The 13,922-nt window shown below is 41.4% G+C and overlaps 1 pseudogene; it reads left to right on the top strand.

Annotated features, from left to right (window-relative positions):
* Positions 1–10,870: 10,870 nt before the first annotated feature.
* LOC118724939 lies at positions 10,871–11,935 on the top strand (annotated as a pseudogene).
* The last annotated feature ends 1,987 nt before the right edge of the window (positions 11,936–13,922 follow it).

Here is a 13,922-nt window from a genome sequence, read left to right as displayed (position 1 = left end):
ATGAGAGAAGTTTGAAGACCGCTGGGTTACACTCACAGTGTCTCCCAAACTTCTCTCTTGATGAGAATCACCTGGTGGAGTTGTTAAACTACAGATTTCTGAATCCCAACTAAGAAGTGCTAAACTAGAATTTTTGGGAACATATAGGTAAAATTGCATACTTAACTAGAAGTTTGGGAAACACTGTGTTACAGGCAGACTAGAGACAGCCCTTCCGCACCTCCCAAAAAAGATGGTATTGGAGCCAAAACCGGTTTGGCTCAATGGATAGCGCGTCGCCTTGGGGACTGAAGGGTCCCGGGTTCGATTCTGGTCAGGGGCATGTACCTTGGTTGCGGGCACATCCCCAGTGGGGAGTGTGCAGGAGGCAGCTGGTCGATGTTTCTAACTCTCTCTCCCTTCCTCTCTGTACAAAGTCAATAAAATATATATATTTTTTAAAAAGATGGTATTGGACAGCTCCCTGAGTCAGAAGGAGGGGCTGTCCCAAGCTCGATTCTTGTCTTCTTGTATAGATTACTTTTTAAAAATATATTTTATTGATTTTTTTTACAGAGAGGAAGGGAGAGAAATAAAAAGTTAGAGACATTGATGAGAGAGAAACATCCATCAGCTGCCTCCTGCACACCCTCCACTGGGGATGTGCCCGCAACCAAGGTAGATGCCCTTGACCAGAATCGAACCCGAGACCCTTCAGTCTGCAGGCCAAGGCTCAATCCACTGAGCCAAACCGGTTTGGGCTATAAATTAATTTTTTTAAAATATGTTTTTATTGATTTCAGAGAGGAAGGAAGAGGGAGAGAGAGATAGAAATATCCATGATGAACCGAGGCCAGTTTTGCTCAGTGGATAGAGCATCGGTCTGCGGACTGAAGGGTCCCGGGTTCGATTCTGGTCAAGGGCATGTACATTGGTTGCCGGCACATCCCCGGTAGAGGGTGTGCAAGAGGCAGCTGGTCGATGTTTCTCTCTCATCGATGTTTCTAGCTCTCTATTCCTATCCCTTCCTCTCTGTAAAAAAAATCAATAATATATATATATTTTTTTAAAGAAGATATCTGGAACATAATAAAAATGATCAATAATTCCTTTCCTTTATAAAAAAGAAAAGAAATATCCATGATGAGAGAGAATCAGGGATCGGCCACCTCCTGCATGCCCCACTGGAGATCAGACCCACAACCGGGGCATGTGTCTTTGACCGGAATGGAACCCGGGACCTTTCAGTGCGCAGGCCGAGGCTCTAGCCACTGAGCCAAACCGGCTAGGGCTGTGTAAATTACTTTAAATGTAAAGACCCTGTGTGTTGTGATAAAGCCAATTTATTAAAGCAATTAAAACGAGCACATTTGTTAAAGAAGCAAGGCAAGCAAATCTACATCTGACTTGTGAAGCACAGACCGGCTCTCAGCTAATCCCAAAACAGGGTTAGATTCCCCCCTGAAGTGCTGCTTGGAGTGATTTGTGGCCTTTTCAGAATTCATAAGCAGCACCTGGCAATTTTATCTTTCCAAGCGGAGCTGCTGGGCTTTCTGTTTAGGGAGTAAAACTGCCCTTTTATCACTTCTCCCTCTCCTTCCCCCTCCTTTCCTGCACTCTCTAATTAGGGGAGTGTTTTAACCATTTGCTCTCAAGTGTCCTTGGCTGGGGAAGATCAAATGGCTTGTTACTTAGGAGCTGGCTGCTAATTGCCTACACTGTTTGGTCTTGTTTTGACTTCCTTCTCTCGGTTTTATTTCCTCTTGCCCTGGAATTTTCCTAGTTTTTCACAGCCCTCTTAACAGTTCCAAAGTCGTCATTTTAACCTCTGCATTGGACTGCCATTGGAAGAAAAATACCTTGGGAAGAAAGAACGGAAGGGAGAGCTCTCTATTAGAAATGAAAGGGGAGGGATAATTTCCAGCCAGTGCCAATCAAGGCAGGGTGTGTGGTACTTATTAAAGATCCAGAAGGGAAAGGTGGAATCTCAACAAGCAAAGATGAAAGGTGGGAGAAGGACTCAAATGAACTAAAGTAGAGAGGAGGAAAAGTAGTGTGTTTTCTGGAAATATCAGGGCTTTCCAGAATGACAAGAACAACTGTTGGGTGTTTAAGAGTGATGAAAAACTTAGGTGCTTTCACTCAGTGGATACTAGAGCAATCTGCCTGTGGACTGAAGGGTGCCAGGTTCAATTCCAGCCAAGGGCACATGCCCGGGTTGTAGGCTCCATCCCCAGTAGGCAGCTCATCATTGATTCTTTCTCATCATTGATGTTTCTATCTCTCTCTCCTTCCCTTCCTCTCTGAAATCAATAAAGTAGTATATTATTTTTTTTAAATATATTTTATTGATTTTTTTACAGAGAGGAAGGGAGAGGGATAGAAAGTTAGAAACATCAATGAGAGAGAAACATTGGTCAGCTGCCTCCAGCATATCCGCCACTGTGGATGTGCCCGCAACCAAGATATATGCCCTTGACCTGAATCGAACCTGGGACCTTTCAGTCCACAGGCCGACGCTCTATCCACTGAGCCAAACCGGTATCAGCAATAAAGTAGTATATATTTAAAAATAAAATAAATAAAGGTTGACTCATGCATCCACAATACATATAAAGCTGTCGCAGGCACCAATCTAGACAGAGTAGGATATTCCTACCTGAACCCGTTTTCAGACATGGTCAGTTATATGTTGCTTTCTCTCGAGTTCGAAGAGCGTGTGACTTTAAAGTTAAAGTTGTAAATACTTCATCACAAGGGAAATTAGTCAAGCACTCTGAAAGTGTTTTTACTCTTAATGTGGTATACAGGGAGATACTAGAATAAGTTTAATCAATTCATCAGTCATTGTTTTTATCAATGTTTTTATTGTTTTTATATCATATCTCTGTTGTTGTTATAGCATGTATTTCTTCTAATTAATTTCCTTACAATGTGCACGAATCTGTGCACCAGGCCACTAGTATTATATAAATTAACAATGTAAAATAATATGACAAAGAAATACAGAGAAGAGCTTATGGAAGACTGTGTGAGTATGCAGATGTCTTGATCTTCCCTAGCAGGGTCAATTGATTCTAATTTAAAACATGTTTTTTGAAAGAAAAAGAAAATATCAAAATTTCTTTTTCTAACCTTAAATTGATATTTTAAGAAATAATATATGTTGTAGTGAATAAACATTTATTTGATTCTCAGCTTTTATTGTATTGTTTTTCAATTCTGTTAAATTCAAATGAGCTTGTATTTATTTATTTATTTATTTATTTGGGGGTGGAGGGTGAGGAGTTTTTAGGTAGTTTTATTTGTGCAGGTTGAGAAGACAGGGGATTCAAATCCAAAGCTCTATCTTCCCAAAGGGAGGCTTAGCCATTGTTTATATACACTATTTGGTCAATTATAATACATGTTGATTTCTTTGGTTGGGTCCCTGTCAAACTCATGTTCACAGCCACTTCTGCGAGTATACTTTGTTATTTTTACTTATTTTTAAATGTATTTTTATGATTTCAGAAATGAAGGGAGAGGGAGGGAGAGAGAGAAATATCAATGATGAGAGAATCATTGGTCAGCTGCCTCCTGCCCGCCCCACACTGGGGGTGGAGCCTGCAACCCAGGCATGTGCCCTGACCGGGAATCAAACTGTGAACTCCTGGTTCATAGGTCGACGCTCAACCACTGAGCCATGCCAGCTGGGCTACTTTGTTATTTTTAAATAACTTGTATAGTATAATACCATTTAAAAGGTGTATATATAAATATATATATATATATATATATATATATATATCTGTTAGTCTATCATACTATCTATATAAAGGAATGGAAAAATATTTAGAATGTTGTTAGTCAAATGTTAATAATAGTTATATTTAGATGGTGGGGTTTAAGAGTTTTAAAATGTTTTTCTTTGTGCTTTTTTGCGTTGTTTAAATTATTTATAATGTATAATTGTTATAAGAACAATATGCTGATTTTTCTTAAAAACAAAATGAAAAACAAATCTTCAACACTTCTCCTTAATCTTCAGGACATGGCTGAAACTTTTGTATTCAAAGTAAACATCCATGCCCTAGCCGGTTTGGCTCAGTAGATAGCACATTGGCCTATGGACTGAAGGGTCCTGGGTTCGATTTCGGTCAAGGGCATATGCAAGCTCAATCCCCAGTAGGGGGAGTGCAGAAGGCAGCCGATCAATGATTATATCTCATCATTGATGTTTCTATCTCTCTCTCTTCCTTTCCCTTCCTTTCTGAAATAATAAAAAAACATACTTAAAAATTAATAAATCAATAAATAAAAACATATTAAAAAAAATAAACACCCCATTTGACCCAGTAATCCCACTCCTAGGATTATATCCCAAGAAACTAGACACACCAATCAGAAAGGATATATGCACCCCTATGTTCATAGCAGCACAATCTACAATAGCTAAGATTTGGAAACAGCCTAGGTGCCCGTCAGCAGATGATTGGACCCAAAAACTATGGTACATCTACACAATGGAATACTATGCTGCCATAAAAAAGAAGGAATCCTCATCATTTGCAGCAACCTGGATGGAATTGGAGAACATCATGCTGAGTGAAATAAGCCAGTCAATGAAAGAGAACACCACATGACCTCACTCATTTATGGATAATAAAGAACATTATAAACTGATGAACCAAAAGATAGATATAGAGACAGTAAAGCAACAAGCAGACTGTCAAATTACAGCTCGGAGGGTAAGGAAATCTGGGGAGATAAGAGATCAACCAAAGGACTTGTATACACGCATATAAGTACAACCAATGGACACAAAACTCTGGGGGGGAGAGAGGGTGTATATGGGGGGGAGCAATGGTAAAATATGTACACAGATAATAATTCAATAAAAAAATAAAATTTAGCCGAAACTGGTTTGGCTCAGTGGTAGAGCGCCGGTCTGCGGACTGAAAGGTCCCAGGTTCGATTCCAGTCAAGGGCATGTACCCGAGTTGCGGGCATATCCCCAGTAGGGGGTGTGCAAGAGGCAGCTGGTCGATGTTTCTCTCTCATCAACGTTTCTAGCTCTCTATTTCTCTCCCTTCCTCTCTGTAAAAAGTCAATAAAATATATTTTAAAAAATAAAAATAAAATTTAAATAAATAAATAAATAAATAAACACCCAAAAAGGAGGGCCTATGTATATATTTAATAATAAAGATTTAAAACATTAATAATAATAAAAAAGAAAACACCCAGACTATTTTCCAAACCTGATTTCCTTTATTCCCATATTAACATATTAACAGGGCTTATCTGTAAGATGTTCCCTGAAAATCCCTGCTTCCGCTCCTTTTCCCGCGTGATTTTTATCATTTTGAATGGGCTCCCCATCTTGGTTTTACCTCGACAAATACAGTCCATCTCATAAAGCTCAGCCTCTGGTCCATCTTCCCCATTGCTCTCTTCAGGCTCATCCTCCTCCCCAGCATTTTTTAATCAAATAGTTAAAAGTATCCAGGTAGAGAAGTAGAGTTCTTACTTCAACTGGATTTGGTTTTAAGAGGAACTATTTAATGAGAGGCAAGTCAAGTTCTCTAAATTTAAGTCAATTCCAGGTAATTATTTTAATAAGCTTACTAATATAATAGGAAGTGAGAACTTGCAAAGCCTGAATTTCCATGTCACTTCTAGGAGTACTGAAAGTTAATAAGATACATATCCAGGCCCTAAAAAGACAAGGAACTGTGGTAACATAGAGAAGTATCTGAATATTCATAGTTTCAGTTTTCTTTTTTGCACACAAGTAACGCCTTAAAAAAAAATTTAAATTCTTATTGTTTAAAGTAGGGGTGTCGAACTCAATCAGAGAAGGGGCCAAAATCTAAAATCCAGCCTAAATCTCAGGCCGAATGGTTTACTGAACAGTCATAAACTGTCATTGTGATGGAAATGCAGCGGAGTGCAGTGATGACAGCGCGGTGCGGGCCACATTGCAAGGCCTGGCGTGACGGATTTGGCCCGAGGGCCTTGTGTTTGACACATGTGATTTAAAGTATTACCAGTCTTCTTTTCCCCCCATTGACCTCTCCCTGGCCGCTCCCACCCCCCAGCACATGTCCTCACCCCCCTACTGTCTGTGTCCATTGGTTATGCTCATATACAAGTAATGCTTTTTATATATTATGTTTTTAAATAAAGGTGCTTGCTATTAAAAACATGTTTAGTAATCATCAAGATCTAGATACCTACTGGCTTTCTAATAAAACGAACAGAGATTTCACCAAATGACCACGTATAGTAAATACGCTTAGACCGAGAAACAATTTATTTCCATCATCTGGGCCATGAATAAAGACCACAATACTGTTACAGGATTCCAGAGCAGGAGGAATAGGGAAACTGAGACAGGAAAATTAAAACAAGGCCAAACAGTGTGGGAAATTTGTAGCCAGCTTGTAACTAACGAGCCATTCATTATTTTCCCCAGACAAGGACAAGAGAGCAAATGGTTAAGAACACATGTGTCAAACACAAGGCCCGCGGGCCAAATCTGCCCCGCCAGGCCTTGCAATGTGGCCCGCACCACGCTGTCATCACTGCACTCCGCTGCGTTTCCATCACAATGACAGTTTATGACTGTTCAGTAAACCATTCGGCCGGCGATTTAGGCTGGATTTTAGATTTTGGCCCCTTCTCTGATTGAGTTCGACACCCCTAGTTAAGAATAAAAACACCTCCCTAATGAGAGAATGCAGAAAGGGAGGGGAAAAGGGAAAGGGGGGAAAAGCAAGTTAACTCCCTAAGCAGAAAAACCAGTAGTCTCAAGGCTTGGCAAGATAAAGTTGCCAGGTGCTTCTCATGAATTCTGGGATGGCCTCAACAAAGTAAAAGGGAACCTTGAGAATTAATCTGCACCAAAACAGTCAGCAGACGAATTTTGAGACCTATAGACAGGAGAGTATATCAACCCCACCCAACCTGCTCTTTATATTAGCTGAGAGCCTGCCTGTGCTTCAACTATAAGCCAGATGTATATAGGGTTGCTTGCTTTGCTTTTTCAGCAAAGGTGCATGCTTTAATAATTTAATTACTTTAGTAAATTGGTTTTTCACAGTCAAGGTCTCTCGTATAAATTCATTTATGTGAGAAGACAAGGATCGAGATTGAGAACAGACCTCTCCACTGACTTGGGGCTGTCCTGTCCAGTAACACTTCTCTGGTGTTGGTGAGAGGTGCCTATATCAATACCATCATTACCTGGTGGCAACAGTGAATAAAAGTAGTACCAAGGTTTCTTGGTTTGTTAACTATTGGGAGCTATAAAAATGATATTGAAAGTGAAAAAGTTATATTAGATATGCCATCTACATTAAACTTTTGAGAAAAAAAGTTTCATCTCCTTGCCCAGTGGAAAAGAATATCATTTTTTTAACACTGTGACAATTTTTAAAGCTTTTGAACATTTTTACCTTACATCCTATATAATAAAAGGCTAATCAACCAAACGGCAGAACAACTGGTCACTATGATGCACACTGAAGGCTGGTGAGCTCAGCGGCAGTGGTGGGAGCAAGCAAACAAATATACATTTGACTTATACATTAGCTGAAGCACAGACAGGCTCTCAACTAATCTAAACACATAAATGTTTAAATTTTAAGAAGGTCATAAAAGAGAAGGTAAAGTCTCTCTTCCTCCCTATTTCTTCCCCAGTCTCACTTCCTAGAGGACGGTCTGTTAACAATTTATGCTGTTTAGTTTTCCTGATGTTTATCATAATTTCTTTTTTTATTTTGAGAGTACTCTTAGGGGAAATGAAACAAGGAAGGGCCTAGGACAGAAAAAGCACAGGAGAGACCTGTTTAGGCAGGCAGCTTTGGCTCTCTAGAAATGTTGCAGTGAAAGAAGTGACCAAGGAGGAGCTGCTGTCAGGTCCCTGGAGAGTCAGAGAAAAGAGGGCCTTGGGGACAGGTTAGGTTTAGGGAGTTAGCATGGGACAGCTGCCCAATACTCCCCTGGTTGCAAGTCTTGTAGGGTCCCTTACAATTTAGGAAGCATGCCTTTAGGGCAAGAGTGGAAGGGAAAGGCGCAGGAAAGGAAAGCACACATATCCCTAAGTGGTTTGGCTCAATGGATAGAGCGTTGGTCTGTGGACTGAAGGGTCCTGGGTTCGGTTTCAGTCAGGGGCACATAAACAGTTGTGGGCTTGGTTCCCAGGGAGTATGTGATTGATGATTCTCTCTCATCATTGACATTTCTTTTTTTTCTTTTTTTTAATATATTTTATTGATTTTTAACAGAGAGGGATAGAGTTAGAAACATCGATGAGAAAGAAACATTGATCAGCTGCCTCCTGCACACCCACTACTGTGTATATGCCCATAACCAAGGTACCTGCCCTTGACTGGAATCTAATCTGGGACCTTTCAGTCCGCAGGCCTACGCTCTATCCACTGAGCCAAACAGGTTTTGGCTGTTTGCTTGTTTTGATTTTTTTCTCCTTTGCCTGGCTGCCCACACATATTCCTGTATAGAAAGTTAGCCTGTGTTTTTCCAATAAGCCTATCCCTTAAACTGGGGCTCTGTGTGAGGAGGAGGTGCATATATCACATCACCAGGCAGGGTTCTCGATAGGATGCGTGGGAAGTAGGCAGGCAATCTGGTGACTTCTATATCGACCTCTTCATGAGGGTGGAGTATACTTTGACTGAGTAAGCGGCTGTTCCACCTTCCTTCTTTGCAAGTCTGTCCTGCATTTTATCAAGCTAAATATTCTCTCCAGGATACCTCTTGGAGACAGCTCCAGACAAATCCCCACTATCTTCAGAGAGCATTCTCTCTGAAGATAGTGGGGATTTGTCTGTGATTAGCAGACAAAACCTTATAAAAAGTGGTTGGGTGTTTTGTTTTGTTTTTCCTTTGGTGGATGACTGTGACAAATTATCTGTTTAAAATTCACTTCATTTACCCCCTTCTGTGCTCTTCAATATCACAGGGACTGGAAATTTGGGATTGACATTTTCCAAAACACTTTACAAGTGGAGTTCAGGATAGGGCCAACCAATGAAAGCTATTCAAATGAAAGCAAAGGAGAACCAGAAGCCATTCATTCTTTTGCCTTTTTAAAATTTTTATTTTTTAATCTTTACGGAGAATATTTTTCTATTAGTTTTTAGTGAGAGTGGAAGAGGGAGGGAAAGACATAGAGAAATATCGGTGTCAGAGAAACACATCAATTGATTGCCTCCTGCACATGCCTTGATCAGGGCCCAGGCAGGGAGGAGCCTGAGACCAAAGACATGCCCTTGACCAGCATCGAACCCAGGATCCTTTGGTCCACAGGCTGACACTCTATTCACTGAACAAAACCGGCTAGGGCAGCCCTACCAGCATGGCTCAGTGGTTGAGCATCGACCTGTGAACCAGGAGGTTATGGGTTCGATTCCTGATCAGGGCACATGCCTGGGTTGCGGGCTCAATCCCCAGTGCGGTACATGCAAGAGGCAGCCAATCAATGATTCTCCTTTATCATTGATGTTTCTATCTCTCTCTCCCTCTCCCTCTTCCTTCCTCTCTGAAATTAATTTAAAAAATGTATATATATAAAATAAAAAAAAACAACTAGGGCAGAAGCCATGTAGTCTTGTTCCTTGCGCAGCAGCAGAAAGACTAAAGTTTTTGCAGTGGCCATCAGGCATTTCCCTACAAATTATCTAACTCTTTGACAACTAGTGACAAGTCTGAGAGCAAAGGATAACTTTCTCTGACCTTCAATCCTCCAGCTCTTCTAATGGGTTGGTAAAACTGAAATAAATTCCTTCCTGCTTGAAAGAAATATCTATAGTGGTTTCTTTTCCCCCTGATTGATTCCCAGCTGACACGATGACAAAGACAAGGAGAGCCGGGAAGATAAATGTGCTTTGACATGAAATTGTTTAAAGAAGGTCCCACATGGTGATGGCAGAAGGTGACAGCTCTGAGAAGAGAGAGGAAAGGGTCAATAACCTCAGCCTACAGCAGAGAATAAAGGATTCAAGAGCCCTTCAAGGAGAGGTGCCTGGGGAGAGCAGTCTAATTTGTTTACCACTGTATTCCTAGTGCACAGCACAAGCTTGAGATAGAATTTATAGACGATAAACATCCTACCTAATAATAGAGTGATCCTACCTAATAACAGTGATATGCAAATAAACCATCACTCAGCTACACCCACAAAGCCACGCCCACAAGCCAATCAAAGTGAGAATGCAAATTAACCCAACAAAGATGGCTGTTAATTTGCATACGCAAAGGGAGGGAGGAGTGAAGACTGAAGACAGCATAGAAGGAAGAGAGAGGGAAAGTGGAAAGCAAGGTGGTTGCAGCTGCTGGAGGGAAAGCACTGGCAGAGTGTGCAGGGTGGGGTGGGGCGAGGCACGCAGCAGTGGCAGCAGCAGGAATCAGTGGGGGGCTGCAGGTGCAGCAGGTCAGGTGGGCGGGGCGAGGCACGCAGTGGTGGTGGCAGCCCTGCTCATCGCAGCGAGGTGGCGGTTGCAGGAGGGAAGCCCACCAGAAGTCTTGCAGGAATATTCCTGCAACAGGTTGCTAGTCTATATATAAAAGCCTAATATTGATATGTAAACTATCCCCCCAGGAGGTCGATAACTCGCTATGACATGTGCTGACCACCAGGGGGTGGCATGGAACAAAGGAAGGCCCTGGCTGGCAGCCCTAGGGACCCTCTAGTCAGTGTTTAATAAATGCATGGTCTACTCTAGTAGAAAACTATGTCTTCCTCCGTGCTTCAATTAGGATACTTTTGGTTGCAAGTAATAGAAAATTCAACTCAAATAAGCATAAGTAATAAAGGAATTTATTATTCCACATAACTGAAATTTTTGTTTTCAGAGCTATGCTGAAACTTGATATTAAAACTTCAGGCAAAGTTCCTCTTGCCAGGCGTCCTCGTGGGAGTGACATCGTCTTTAAACCCTGCGTGGCAATCCCTGACGCACCGCCGTGATGCCCAGGGAAGACAGGGCGACCTGGAAGTCCAACTACTTCCTTAAGATCATCCAACTCCTGGATGATTATCCAAAATGCTTCATTGTGGGAGCAGAAAACGTGGGCTCCAAGCAGATGCAGCAGATCCGCATGTCCTCCTGCGGGAAGGCAGTGGTGCTGATGGGAAAGTACACCATGATGTGCAAGGCCATCCAAGGACACCTGGAGAACAACCCCGCCCTGGAGAAACTGCTGCCTCACATCCGAGGAATATGGGCTTTGTGTTCACCAAGGAGGACCTCACTGAGATCAGGGACATGCTGCTGGCCAATAAGGTGCCAGCTGCTGCCCCTGCTGGTGCCATTGTCCCGTGTGAAGTCACTGTGCCAGCCCAGAACACGGGTCTGGGCCAGAGAAGACCTCCTTCTTCCAGGCTTTGGGCATCACCACTAAAATCTCCAGGGGCACCATTGAAATCCTGAGTGATGTGCAGCTGATTAAGACTGGAGACAAAGTGGGAGCCAACGAAGCCACACTGCTGAACATCTCCCCCTTCTCCTTTGGGCTGATCATCCAGCAGGTGTTTGACAATGGCAGCATCTACAACCTGGAAGTGCTTGACATCGCAGAGGAAACTCTGCATTCCGGCTTCCTGGAGGGTGTCCGCAATGTTGCCAGCGTATGTCTTCAGATTGATTATCCAACTGTTGCGTCAGTTCCCCATTCTATCATCAATGGGTACAAGCGAGTTCTGGCTTTGTCTGTGGAGACTGATTACACCTTCCCACTTGCTGAAAAGGTCAAGACCTTCTTGGCTGATCCATCTGCTTTTGTGGCTGCTGCCCCTTGGTCCTGCTGCTGCCGCAGCCCCAGCCAAGGTCGAAGCAAAGGAAGAGTCGGAGGAGTCGGATGAGGATATGGGATTTGGTCTCTTTGATTAATTACCAAAAAGCAACCAGCTCAGCCAACTATTTGAAGGAAATAAAGGCTTACTTCTCTTTTAAATAAATAAATAAATAAATAAATAAATAAATAAATAAATAAAACTTCAGGCAAAGCTTGACATTCCTAAAAAATATATATACGGTTGGATTGTATTCTACCTGGACCCATCTCTGTATAGCTGGGGCTAGGCACAGGAACTACTTTTAGTGAGAGTCACTGGATAGATGTAGACTGCACAATGGTAAGACATATCCAAATGACTCCGCTTACTGATAGAGGACCCCATTTATTTCAATAAGTCCCACCTTCCTCTGGGCAAAGATATTTATTCCTTGGAACTAGTGCAGGTAAGGAAGGGTGTGGTTATGCTTCTGCCCTAGGACCTGACCCACAGAATTTCCCATCGCTACTGAAACGAATGATACAAAACCTAGATCCCACTTTCTTTTGCCTCCTCCAGGACTTCACTCATTAAATTATTCCCTCTTGCTTCTACATAATCAGAATTTCCATCTTTACTTGATTGTTTCCATGCACTCACAAGCATGCTATAATTTATCTTAAAATTGTACCTCTCTTGAACTTTACATCTTCCTCTGGTTATTACCCTATTTCCCAGGTCCTCTTTACAGAAAAAAAAAAAAAAAGAAAAGAAAAAAAGATTTCTTATAAAGTTGTATGTCTGTGGAGTCCCGATTGCCTCTTTCATTTTCTCTTGAGCTCATTTTATTTTTTCATTTACTTTTAAAATATATTTTATTGATTTTTTTTACAGAGAGTAAGGGAGAGGGTTAGAGAGCTAAAAACATGGATGAGAGAGAAACTTCAACCAGCTGCCTCCTGTACACCCCCTACTGGGGATGTGCCCGCAACCAAGGTACATGCCCTTGAAGGGAATCTAATCTGGGACCTTTCAGTCTGCAGGCCGACGCTCTATCCACCGAGCCAAACCGGTTTCAGCTTGAGCTCATTTTAATCAAACTTTTATGCATATAACTCCACTCATATAGCTCTCATCAAGATTACTAGTGATGAGGGTAAAGGGAGATAAATAGTGATGGAAGGAGACTTGACTTGGGATGGTAAACACACAATATAATATACAGATGAGGTATTACAGAATTGTACCCCCTGAAACCTATCATTTTTTTAAATATATATTTTTTATTTATTTCAGATAGGAAGGAAGAGAGAGATAAAAACATCAATGATGACAGATAATCATTGATCTGCTGCCTCCTGCACATTCTCTATTGGGGATCAAGCCCACAACTTGGTCATGTGCCCTTGATGAGAATCAAACCCAGAATCCTTTAGTCTGCAGGCCCACCTCTATCCACTGAACCAAACCAGCTAGCACTGAAACCTATAATTTTATTAACCAGTGTCACCCAATAAATTCAATTAAAACATAAAAGATCACTAGTGGTTATTTTTCAGTCCTCATCTTTGTTTCTCAGCAGCATTTGGCACAATTGATCATTCCTCTGTTTTTCACTTGGCTCCCAAAACCCCACGCTTATCACACTTTTTCTCCTGTCTCGCTGCTCCTCAGTCCCATCAGCTGGTTCCTCCTCCTGTTCCTAACATCTAAAGGTGGAGTGTCATGAATCAGTCCTCCCACTTCTTCTCTATTTATACACGCTCCCTGGATGAGATCATCTGGTCCAATAACTTTAAAAATAATGTATTACAAATGGAAGTATTTACAAGGAAAACACTAAATATATAAAATCTGTTTTAAACTACTCCAACCAGGGCATAGTGGGAGAATGTGGGACAAGACTAACAAAATATTAGTAATTGATTAAGCTAAGTAATGTGTACATGAATATTCATTACATTATTATCTCTACTTTTGTGTAAGCTTAAACATTTTTCATAATATAATAAATATGCATACAATCTATGTATGGAATATTTCTTTTCTTTTTCTTTTTTAAATATATTTTATTGATTTTTTTACAGAGAGGAAGGGAGGGAGAGATAGAGAGCTAGAAACGTCGATCAGAGAGAAACATCGACCAGCTGCCTCTTGCACA

This window comes from Pipistrellus kuhlii, unplaced genomic scaffold, assembly GCF_014108245.1.
Source record: "Pipistrellus kuhlii isolate mPipKuh1 unplaced genomic scaffold, mPipKuh1.p scaffold_m20_p_2, whole genome shotgun sequence".
Lineage (NCBI taxonomy): Eukaryota > Metazoa > Chordata > Mammalia > Chiroptera > Vespertilionidae > Pipistrellus > Pipistrellus kuhlii.
Note: the sequence above shows the minus strand (reverse complement) of the source record. Positions and strands in the feature narration are given on the sequence as shown.